Source organism: Propithecus coquereli, unplaced genomic scaffold (assembly GCF_000956105.1).
Source record: "Propithecus coquereli isolate 6110/MARCELLA unplaced genomic scaffold, Pcoq_1.0 Scaffold403, whole genome shotgun sequence".
NCBI lineage: Eukaryota > Metazoa > Chordata > Mammalia > Primates > Indriidae > Propithecus > Propithecus coquereli.
The window spans coordinates 1,046,633-1,057,698 of NW_012149764.1; positions in this window are offsets into that span (position 1 = coordinate 1,046,633).

Genomic DNA, 11,066 nt, shown 5'->3' on the forward strand with positions numbered 1-11,066 from the left:
AAGCAGGATACTCCCAGTTGCAGCAGAGCTTAGCAGAGTGTAGGTGGAGGCGTGGCGAACAAGACAGCAAGAAACTCGTCTGTCTCCCATGTAACGTTCATGCCGGAGAGATAAGCCTTGGAATGCAGACTGGGAGGGCAGGACTGAAGAGCACTTAAAAAACAAGGCGCAGGACTCTAGGCTTGATGCAGGTTCCATCTGTCCTTTGTGTGTGTCTAACACACACAATTGCCCTTGTCCCCACACTCAACAGAGGTGGCTGAAAGGTACTATATTAGTTTTCTAGGGCTGTCATAACAAAGTACCGCAGACTGGGTGGCTTACACCACAGAAATTTATTCCTTTCACAGTTCTGCAGGCTAGAAGTCCAAAATCAAGGTGTTGGCAGGGTTGATTTCTTCTCAGGTCCCTCTCCTCAGTTTGTAGATGGCCATCTTCTCCCTGTGTCTCCATATGGTCTTCCTGTCTGTGTGTCTGTCTTAATCTCCTCTTTTATAAGGATACCAGTCGTCTTGGATTTGGGTCCACCCTGATGCCCACATTTTACCTTAATTACCTCTGTAAAGACACTGTCTCCAAATACAGTCACATTCTGAGGGATTGCAGGGTAGGACTTCAGCACATGAAATTTGGAAGGACACAATTCAGCCCAGACAGGGTACCTATAGTAGCTTCTAGAGAAGACACAAAGCAGATGGCAGCTAGGGTCCACATGGAAAACGCAATTCGTCCCCATGAGATGCAGCCATTCCTGATGGAAGGAATCTGGGATAAGTGAGCATTTTGAAGAAGCACTGCCCACCTGCTTCAGCCCCCCGAAAATCAGGTAGGGCTCATCTTTTCTTAATACCTCTAATCAACAACATTAGGAGGGAAGGGCAAAATTTGAGTATAATGAAAATAATGACAATTTTACCGACGACTATTATAACTGAACAATTTATGATTTATTCCTAAACATAATGAGTGATAAAGGACATATGGTGAGTCATGACAGCTGTATCGATTGTCTCATCACTAAGCTGGTGGTAAGAACACGATACAGTGTGACTTGGAATAATCGTTTTTTGGTCTTACCTACAATCTCTTCTGTAGACACCACACTATCCGGCCAAGATGTCCAATTCTCTCCTCTGTTCTAATTACTTATCAGAGGAAGTTCATAGATTTTGTTAACATATCTCAATATCTTTTCATTAAGAGTGCATCAGGTTGAGTTCTGTGAAAATAGGCTTTGCTTCTTCTCAATACTCTCTGCAAAAATATCCTAGCTGCGGCTTGTGCTAGCAGCCTCTCTTCCTCTCTAACTTTAGTGTCAGGTGGCTTTAGGAGCTGTGTGTGCTTCATAGAAATGGCATTCTCTGCATAGAAACAACATCATTTCTGGAAAAAATCACCGAACTCCAGCCTGCTATGTGAATGGGAAGGAAATGTTACATCTTTTCCAACAGGATGAGTTACTTCCTATTGTGGGTCTGATTACAAAATGAGTCCTTCATTAGGAAGAAACACAGAGCCCATGACATTTTCTGCGCTACCTATTAAATATCCCTTTTCCAACAATAACTCCTAATATTATAATCTGGTCACTTTAATACCAGGTTTATTAGATTAACAGGTAAATTCTCTTCTTATCTTTATTATAATCCCTTCTAGGTGATTTTTGCCTTTCTGTGCTACACATCCTACATTTCATGAGTTGACTGTCACCCCTGAAAGTTATACCCATTATAAATTCAGTTGATTGAGATTGCCCTCAATTGTTATTTTAAACCGATATTTTTTCCTAAGATAAAAACATTATATGGATTAAAGTGGGTGCCAGACCCAACTTGAAAAGGATTAAAGCTGAGAAATAGAGAATAATTGGAAGCTGCTGAGTAAAAGATTCAAAGAAAATTCTGGTTGTGGCATTCAAGGCAGATGAGCCTGGGAAAGGACTGAGGATAGGCTAGGTGGCAGTCACAGCCACCTGAACCCGAAGTGACAGTTCAGGATCTTGAACTCCCTAAAGCTATGAGAAAATAAAGGACCACAGGAACAAGGAATCTTAGAAAACAGCCACAATCAAAGGAGGAAAAAAAAAAATAGGCCGGCCCAAAGGATAAGACAAAAGCCGTCAAGAAAAGATGATGTCATCAAGGTTTTGAGCTGGAAAACTTTTTAATACATTATAGCCCAAACTACTTTAATTTTAGATGAGGATTCAGGCTTCAAAGGTGAACTCAGTGTTGCAAAGTCTTTGGTCCCAGACTCCACACCCTCCTGGCTAGAAGGAACATCAGAATATACCAGTAAATTAGATATATACATGTTAGAATAAAGAAAAAAAATACACTAGCCAGGTCATGAGGATAAGATATTTCTAACAGAAGCTATTTGCCTCCAAACATCTGTGAACTAGCCTGTCCCTGTTTTGATACTGATGGGGTGAGCGACTATGATTTATGTTGTCATTGGAACTGCTCAGCATCACCACCTGGCTCCCTCCACTGACTTGGTGGCACTGATTTAGAGATATCGCCCTTGTTGATGGAAACAAACAATTGCCAAAAATCTGAAGAAATAAAAGTTAATAACCCTGCCTTATCCAGAGAAGAGCAGGTAAAGCCAGGACACTTACTACAGTAATTTTCCCCTACATTCTCCCTTCATCCCTTACTAAGAAATAGCTATCTGGCTTCTGGGAAGACCATATTTTTTTAGGGCCCACTGTGTAAGATCAGATCTGGCACTGAGAGTGTGGGAACATGAAGGGAGGCTGGCAGACAGGCTGAGGAGTATCACACCATCTGCGTTCAAATCCTAGACCCATCACTTTCTGGCTGTGACTCTGGCCACTATTTAACTTCTGAGACTCAGTTTCCTCATCTGCAAAAACCAGGATAATGATGCTTCCTCTACAGGTTGTAAAGAAGAAAATGTATGATAATTTCAACATACGAAATGCTTTTAAAAACAACTGCGATTACCGTCATTGAGAAATAATATTTCTTGACCATATTCTTTGTGCCAGGCAATGGCCAAGCACTGTTGACATAAATTAAAACATTTAATCCCCATATCTGCTTTACGCACTAGATGTTGTTATACTTTTCTGGTTCAGAGAGATGCAACTATTAGCCCAAGGTCACCTGGCTAGCAAAGGCTGGTTCCAGCTGTCACCCCCAGATCTGTTTTTCTCCAAGGCTTCTTCTAACAGATGACAGGTTTAGCCATGTTTCAATGGCACGGGCCAGGGCATTTTTCAAAGAACATTATTATTTCCTTAGACTTGTGTGACCTTGCTGTTAACTGGCTGGTCCCATCATGTCATTACTTTGGAGATATTCTAGGTCATTGCACATATCCAGCTGTACCTCAAAGGGAACTGGATGTGCATTTACACTGGGTTCAGCTCTCCTTACACTGTGACGAGTAAAATCCTACCTTCAAGGTTGTTTTGTTGAGAACTCCAAGTTCCTTCCCCTTGGATCAGGGTAGAATTGTTATCAATACATGAAGCTGTGCATGGATGGATGGTGGTATTGGTCGGGTTCTCCAGAAAAACAGAACCCATTGTGTGTGTGTATAGCAATTTATTAAGAGGAATCGGCTCTCATGGTTTTAGAGACTAAGCCTCATGATCTGCTATGTGCAAGCTAGAGACCCAGCAAAGCCAGTAGTAATTCTGGTTGAGTCCAAAGGCCTGAGAAGCAGGGGAACTGATGGTATAAATCCCAGTCCAAGGGCAGGAGAAGACCTATATCCCAAACTCAAGCAGGCAGGCAAAAAGACGACAAATTCCTCCTTCCTCTTTGTCCTTTTTGTCCTATTGAGGCCCTCAATGGATTGGATGATCTCCACCCATATTGGGGAGGGCGATTTACTGAGTTCACTCATCCAAATGCTAATCCTGTCTGAAAACATTCTCAGACATGCCTAGAAATAACATTTAATCTGGGCACCCCTGGTGCAGTCAAATTGACACATAAAATTACCTATCACAATGTAGACATACTGTAAGTATAGATATGGAAATATAGCATATATAATCATTGAAATCTTTTGTGTATGTACATGCGTGTCTGTGTATACGTGTATGTGTGTCTGTTTCCATGTCTGTGTGTCTGTGTGTGTCCATGTGTGTGCTTAAGATTTTTCTTTTTCAACACCAGAATCATGACCTACACTTTGGGACCCTCTCCCAAGGTAAGAAGGCCCATTGGCCCCTCATTTCTTTGCATGACTAACATATGTCCTTGAAATTTCCATCAGAATTGTCTTCTGTGTTCTTCCATATTCTGCAGCCAACAATCCCTTTCCTACATATGAAATTACCTAGTTTTTGTGACCTTCAAAATATAGTCGAAACCTTGCCTGCTTTGCTTGAGATGGGGAAAAAAAACTCACATTTTTGCGTTTAGCATCCTAGATTTACAAAAATAAATAATAACCCTAATGAAGTCAAGGTGTGAACTTAGGCTTCTGGTGTTAGAGCCCCCAGTCATAATCACAACATTCTGCTGCTCCTCACTAATGCTAACTAAGTATCATTAGAACGATAGTGATCAGAAAGTAGAATTGATCATCCTAAAGGGGCTGGTAGAAGGGGGAAAAAGAAAGAAAAAGTAGAATGGAGGTTACCAGGCCTAGAGGGAGGGGGAATGGGATGATTCCATTCCATGTGTGGGATGATGAAAAATTTCTGGAAATATTAATAGATAGTAGGGATGATTATATAACATTATTAATATATTTAATACCACTGAATTGTATACTTAAAATGGTCAAAATGGTAGTTTATGTTATGCATATTTTGCCACAATAAGACACCAAAAACAGTGATTACTACTTGTGTTACAATTCATTTAAATTTTCTAAGCCTCAGTTTCCCCATCAGTAAAATGGTAACAATAACACCTACCCCAGAAAACTGTTGTGATAATTAAACTCTAACATCTGGAAAGCACCAGTGTGTGGCCCATTGTGAAGCCTACTTCATCCCGTGTCCTTTACCCAGTGCTAATACATTGCATTCCAAATCCAAATATCTGAAATCCAAAATCCTCTAAAATCCAAAACTTTTTGAATGCTGACACAACACTCAAAGGAAATGTTCATTGGAACATTTTGGATTTGGGATTTTGGGATTTGAGTTGCTCAACCTGTAAGTATAATACAAATATTCCAAAATCTGAAAAAATCCAAAACGCAAAACACTTCTGGTTCCAAGCATTTCAAATAAGGGATGTTCAACCATATCTGCATTCATTTATACTCCTTGGGCTCAGCTAGAGGACTTGGGAAATGTATGGGCTAAACGGGAAGCATGTCTGCTATTTAAAAGTGGTAGCACACTATGTGCAAATCCCCAGCACTTAATATGTGCACAGTGAATGTTTGTTCAACTAAACTGGATTGAATGGATAAACCACAAGGAAAGCAGAGAAGGACGAGGGTATTTTATTCTGAGATGGTTCTTGATGCAGGTATTGGGGACTCTTAATTCATAGAAGATATAAATAATATTTGTTGTGGTTCATTTGATTTCATTCCAGATTTCCACTACTTTTTAAAAGATGCTTTTTTATGTGCAGTTTTACTATCTTGAACAACCGGAGCCAATGAGAAATTAGTGTTTGGGGACCATCCATAATAAAGAAAATGGCAGTAAATGGTAGAAGAAGCACAGCCATAGGCCATAAGTTACTTAATCCCCAGTTGAGGGAATGTACACTAAAATCTGAAAAATGAAAACAGGCATTAATTGGACCCACCTTTTATTTTTAAGGTTGCATAGAGTCTATATAGGAATGACCATTATAATTATACCATTTAAGTTACACTGTTTTTAAATTCAGAGCAAGAAACAAACCTCTATTCCACAAATATACAACAACTTCTAGAAGTATAGAATAATTTTATATTCTGCTAGGTTAAGTGGAGAAAACAGGGTTGAGTGAGAGCAGAAAAGGAAATGCCAAGGTGTGAGAGAGACAGGAGAGAAAGCAGACCGGGAAGGTCAGATAGAGGACCAAGGAAAATAAGAAACCCACAGAAGGAAGAGACACAAATACAGAGAGAAAGAAAGAAGCACATAAAAGACGCAGAAGGATGACACGAAATTCTCAATGGGGTCTGAGGTAAGTGAAAGTCAACTGCTTTTGCCATACCCTGATACCACCATTGCCTCCTGTATCATCCGATGGCTACAATGTTCATAGTCCCACAATCGCTGTCCTCGGAGAAAGGCTCCACCATTCATTCAGACACTCCAGGCAAAAATGTGGGGATGTCCTAGAGCTTCCTGTCCCTTGTCACTATTGCCACATTCTGCTGAATTTTAACGCCTGCCGTAAGTTGTGCATCTGTTCACTTATTTCCGTCTCCACCCCGCTACTGGCATGACGACTCTGGCACAGGCCATCCTCCTCTCTCACCTGGATAGGAACACTGCTGCCCACCAAGACCCTCTACAATGGTCTCTCTGCTGCGCAGTGATCTCTTCATGGCAAACCTCATGGCCCTGGTTAAGCTTCTTTTGTCTCAAGTAACAGAAACTTGCTCAAGGCAGTTTAAGCCCCAAGTGGTGAAATGTATGAGTTTTTTCTCCCACAAAAAAAATATCTCCTGTTCCTCAGGTTAAATGGGCATAGGGAGCCAAGCAACTTCTAGGATGGGGGTAAAGAGAAAGGAGAGATCAGAAAGGAAATGTGACTCCAAGTGGTCAACACAGATCCTGCGCCGGGCCCCCTAGGGGCAGCTGGGCACTCAGCTGAGCGTGGTACTGATCCATGTCTCCCACCCCTTCAGAAGAGCCACTTGCCTGGGCCCTGCCAGCACCAGGGCCAGGGGCCCCGCTCAGCCGTATCACTGAGAACAAGACTGGCCACAGGTTGGGGCAGTCTGCCAGATAACAATAGGAATAGCTAGCGCATGCTGCATGACAGGAGCAAGCAAGAGTCCCTCTGGGCTCTGGTAAACATCTATAAATGTCTGAACAGCTAAAGGGAAGGAGTCAGAAAAACAGAAAGAGCCAGAGAGCGAGAGAGACTGACTGGACTTCCTGCCAATCAGGGAATGCGGGAGACATAATTCATTTGGTCCAGCCTGGAATAGGTGTCTTCCCATGGCCCAATCACCTACAGTCAAGCAGGTCGTGTCAGGTAAATTAAAGCACAGCAGCTGACAACACACCCCTGCTGGCGAGTTGAGGGGATGAAAGTAGTCGGATGAAGGGATTCCAGACTGTGTCACCACCCCAGAATGGCAACCATGCCCCATCCCTCCCTGAAACCCTTCAGTTCCCTTCCCATGAACTAGACCAGTGGTTCTCACACTTTAGTCTATGCGGGAGTCAGCTGGAGAATATTAAAACACAGATGCCTGGGCCCCAACACTGAAATTCTGATTAAATAGTCTGGCACAGGGCCAGAGAGTTTGCATCTCCATGGACCACAACACTGACAAGCAATGACCTAACAGATGTAGTGCAAGCTTTTTAAACAGGATCTGACAGACCTCCATACCTGGTTTTCATCCACCTTTTTTTTTTTTTGGCCAGGGACTCAGTCTTTAATCGTGGCAGGGCTGCACTCACGCACGCACTCACACACTGATTTGCTAGAAGAAGAGATCACCAAGTTTGAGGAGCGTGTGCAGAGTGTTGACACGGCAGCTTTCATCCACATTTTTAGCACCATTAACTGCTGCTAGCTCACTTTTCACTTTATGCTTCAGCACCTGCACATGTAGCATGATGTTTGTGGGAATACTACAAAAATTTTAAGGCTCTGTCTGCTCTTCTCTCAAACCCCTTCCTAATTTCTCCCAAAGGAGAAAAAGTTGCTGTGAGTTGAAGTGACTCCAGAATACTTATTGGGCCATATTTCCTAGTGTGTGTTGTGGGGCGTGCTGGGGGGAAGTAGGCAAGGACTAAATGGGCATCGCTCTCTCTCATTTATTACACACTGAAACGCCAGGACCCACTTCACCGTTGGGGGCCCTCTGGCCAGCTTGTACTGTCTCATGCTCACCTCTCTTCCACCCGAGTATCAGAAGTGGTAGCAAGGCCTTCAGAAAGAGCCCCCTCATTATCAGTTTGTCTGTGTGCTCTCCAGGTTTCTGTGTGTCTGTCTCTCTCCCACTAGTCTAGTATGAGCCATAAGATTCATATTTGGTCAAAAAGGAAAAAAAAAAAGGTCCCAAGCCTTGAAACCAAGGCCCAAGGCCCCGAACCCCAAAACCAATTCAAAAACAAAATTCAAAAATCACTTTGTTACCTTCTGTACATCACCAAGCATTACTTTATGCATTGTCACATAGTACTTTATGAGGTTACATGCACCAATATGTAGCCTAGCACATTATTTTTAAACAGAGAGACATTGACACACATCAGCTCAACTAAATAGATTCTCCAATCAAGACTGACTCATCTTGCAGCAGCTGCCACTTAACACTCCAATACAAACCGAGAAGAAAGAAGCTGGCTCCAGATTGGACAGAAACTATGTTTTATGACGTACCAGACACTCGCAGACCTTATCTTATCATAACTTCAAAACAAGCATGCAATTTGGGTATCGTTAGATCCTTATACTTGGTCACACAGTTAGTGTCAAAAGCCAGAGTTCAAATGTACCAGTTTCATTAATTACAAAGTAATTTGTCACAATGGGAGTACAGAGACATCTTTTATGTTTAACCACAACCACACAGCCAAAAACCTACTTGCAGCCCTAAGGCACAGGTGTGCCTGCGTTCCACATCTTTCATCAGCTTAGGAAACGGAATGACTTCCGAACCTGGATTAACAACTTTCCTTATGTCTCAATGCCTCCAAAGGTTAGAGCACATCAAAGGTTTTGCTATTCTCTTTCTTGGCACTGAGCAGGGACTTCACTCCCCAGGCACAGCCTGACGCAGCAGTACTTGCCACCCATAGCACAAAGAAAGCAGAAAAATACAGAACTGAGCATCAAGACTTTATCACAGAAACAGTGTTATCGAACACCAATCACATAACTGCTTGGGGGGCATGAGTTGAAAGAATAAGGCAAATAACCTCCTAAAGCATTCACCTCTGCTCTCATGAAATGGTTGACAAAGAATGACATTGAGTAAGGTGATTCAAAACTGGCATGCTACAATTATCCGACGAACTATTCTAAAAACAGGTTTTCATAAAAAAGGAGAGAAGGTAATGGATGATGGGAATCCACAGGAGCTGGGACAGAGGCATCCAAAAAACCTGCTTAGTCCCCAAGACTCACCAGTCCGGTTGCCATATGCTTCCATACATCCCCATCTTCAAGCCATGGGTCCCCTACCCAGCAGTGAATTAGCATCCTCCCAGGAGCTTTTAAAAATGCAGATTCTCAGGCCTTGTGTCAGACCCAAAGAATAAGAATCCTTGCAGAGTGGGACTAGGAATTGGTGTTCGTTTGATTTTCACTTCTCATTAGTTGACTTTAATGTAGCCAGTCACTCCAGGAACCAGCTGTCTTAACAAAACATTGACACACAAGAAAATTTACTGGAAGGGGGAAAAAAGTCCTCTGTAATTTAAATCAGATTTCCTTGCTGTCTAAAATGCTCCTGAGAGTTCTGAGGGTTCATCTTCTGCAGCGTGGCAGCATGCACTGCCTTACACTTCACTACACTTCACTTCCTCTACCAAGTCCCAAGACCACTTGTTTATCTTTAACATTTTTTCTGTGTAAGGAAATGCTATCCATTTTGTAGCCTAATATTTCAATTTGCATTCTGGACCACAGAGGAGGCAACACTCTGCTGCCAGACAAACCTATCACCTTCCCATGAAGACATTTATACAAAGACAAGGGGAGGTAGGTCCTTGGGCCAGACTTCCTCAAAGCTTCTCTTTTTTTTTCACATGCAGGTGCACAGCTAAGGCTCAAACCCTGGCCAAGATCATCAGTAAGAGAAGGACAGTGAGCAATTTAATTCATTTCCTATTCCCAAAGCTAAGTTGTTGCTTAAGTAAACAAAGGCTTCTGGCTGGCTTCTCTTTGTGAAATAGTTATATCAAATAATGTTTACATAGGGCTTTATTTTCCATATTACTTCTTCTTGCATCATTATCTCATCTAATCATCAGAATAACCCAGAGAATTAGGTATTACTTCCTTCCTTTAACATCAAGAGGCTGATGCTTAGACAAGTTAAATGACCTGCTCAAGGTCACACACCTAGAAAGCAGAAAAGACACAATTTAGAACCAGGTCTTTTAACTTCAAGTCTTCTAATGTAATCGTCCTGCCTTTATGAAGGCCAAACAAATGTTGAACGAATAAATGAACTGATGGATGGATAGGTGGAAAGATGATCTTTTATGAAACAAACAATGGTAAAAATTCAAATTAACTTTAATATTCACTATTGGATGTAACCCAGGAAGACATCAATACCTATATAAAAACCCATTGGAAATGAACTGCCAAACCAAAACCCAAAGCATGAGTCTTCTGGTTGGTCTTTTTACAGTAAGACATTTGTCAGGAATTTGTCTGAGCTGTCATTAAGGAAGCACAACACGGTGATTAAGACTCTAGAAGCAAATAGCCTGAGTTTGAATCCCAGATCTGCTACTTACCAGCCCTGCTACCAAGTTCTTTAACTTCTTTGTGCCTCCATTTCTTTGTCCACAAAATGAAAGTAATAATAGATATGCTTATAACTTATAGAGTTCGTTGAGGATTTTAAAAATTAAGTATATTTACTGTATTTAGAAATTTTAAGGCTCTGTCTGCTCTTCTCTCAAACCCCTTCCTAATTTCTCCCAAAGGAGAAAAAGTTGCTGTGAGTTGAAGTGACTCCAGAATACTTATTGGGCCATATTTCCTAGTGTGTGTTGTGGGGCGTGCTGGGGGGAAGTAGGCAAGGACTAAATGGGCATCGCTCTCTCTCATTTATTACACACTGAAACGCCAGGACCCACTTCACCGTTGGGGGCCCTCTGGCCAGCTTGTACTGTCTCATGCTCACCTCTCTTCCACCCGAGTATCAGAAGTGGTAGCAAGGCCTTCAGAAAGAGCCCCCTCATTATCAGTTTGTCTGTG